The sequence below is a fragment of the Nycticebus coucang genome, chromosome 10, assembly GCF_027406575.1.
Source record: "Nycticebus coucang isolate mNycCou1 chromosome 10, mNycCou1.pri, whole genome shotgun sequence".
NCBI classification, from domain to species: Eukaryota; Metazoa; Chordata; class Mammalia; order Primates; family Lorisidae; genus Nycticebus; species Nycticebus coucang.
Window position 1 is genome coordinate 16187313 of NC_069789.1, and position 1689 is coordinate 16189001.

Consider the following 1689-nt stretch of genomic DNA (forward strand, 5'->3'; position numbering starts at 1 on the left):
AGAGAGAGAGAAGGCAGAATGAGGGTGTGGGAAAGGAAGAGCAGAGAGTGGAAAGAAGGGAGGGGGGTGGGGGTATTGGTGTGTGCCACACCTTTGGGGGGCAAGACACAAGTATAAGAGAGACCTTACATAACAAATGCAATCAGTGTAACCTGGTGTCTTGTACCCTCAATGAATCTCCAAAAAGAAAAATAAATTAAAAAAATAAAGAACTTGTGGTGCTTGATGCCTGGCTGTGTGTAGCATTTTGAGAGTTACCCTCAGAGATTATCTATTCAAGTTCCCTTTTTTATCCTAATGAACATGAGTTGAGAGATGACTCAAATGGCCCCTAAGACTATCACACAAGTTCTGGTCCTCCCGTTCGTCAGACAGCCACTTCTTCTACTGCAGCGCCAGCCGCATCCCTGAGGCACCATGGTGAAAGTGAAGGTCGGAGTAAATGGCTTTGGTCATATTGGGCGCCTGGTCACCAGGGCTGCTTTTAACTCTGGCAAAGTGGATACTGTCACCATCAATGACCCCTTCATTGACCTCAACTACATGGTCTACATGTTCCAGTATGATTCCACCCATGGCAAATTCCATGGCACAGTCAAGGCTGAGAACGGGAAGGTTGTCATCAATGGAAATCCAATAACCATCTTCCAGGAGCGAGATCCCACCAAAATCAAATGGGGTGAGGCAGGTGCAGAGTATGTTGTGGAGTACACTGGTGTCTTCACCCCCATGGAGAAGGCTGGGGCTCACCTACAGGGGGGTGCCAAAAGGGTCATCATCTCTGCCCCTTCTGCTGATGCCCCATGTTTGTGATGGGTGTGAACCATGAGAAGTACGAAAACAGCCTCTACATTGTCAACTGCTTAGCACCACCAGCTGCTTAACCCCCTTGGCTAAGGTCATCCATGACAACTTTGGCATTGTGGAGGGACTCATGACCACAGTCCATGCCATCACTGCCACCCAGAAGACTGTGGATGGCCCCTCTGGGAAGTTGTGGCATGATGGTCGTGGGGCTCTCCAGAACATCATCCCTGCCTCAACTGGCGCAGCCAAGACTGTGGGCAAGGTCATCCCTGAGCTGAATGGGAAGCTTACTGGCATGGCCTTCCGTGTCCCCACTGCCAATGCGTCTGTCGTGGATTTCACCTGCCGTCTAGAGAAGGCTGCCAAATACAATGATATCAAGAAGGTGGTGAAGCAGGCATCAGAGGGCCCCCTCAAGGGCATCCTGGGTTACACTGAGCACCAGGTCAACTCCTCTGACTTAACGGTGACACCCATTCTTCCACCTTTGATGCTGCGGCTGGCATTGCCCTCAATGACCACTTTGTCAAACTCATTGCCTGGTATGATAATGAATTTGGCTACAGCAACAGGGTGGTGGATCTTATGGCCCACATGGCCTCCAAGGAGTAAGAACCCCCAGACCACAAGCCCCAGCAGAGCACGAGAGAAAGAGAAAGGCCCTTAGCTGCTGGGGGACCCCTGCCTACTCAGTCCCCCACCTCACTGAGAATCTCCCCTCGACAGTTTCCACACCAGACCCCCTCAAGAACAAGAGGGGCCTAAGGAGCCCCACCTTGTCATGTAACGTCAATAAAATTCCCTGAATTAAAAAAATAAATAAAAAGACTATCACACAAAATAAAAGTCATTCTGCTGAAAAAAATTGACATTGAAAGAAGC

At 49.7% G+C, this 1689-nt stretch overlaps 1 pseudogene; it reads left to right on the plus strand.

Annotated features, from left to right (window-relative positions):
• Positions 1-368: 368 nt before the first annotated feature.
• LOC128596878 (glyceraldehyde-3-phosphate dehydrogenase-like) lies at positions 369-1451 on the plus strand (annotated as a pseudogene).
• Positions 1452-1689: the final 238 nt, after the last annotated feature.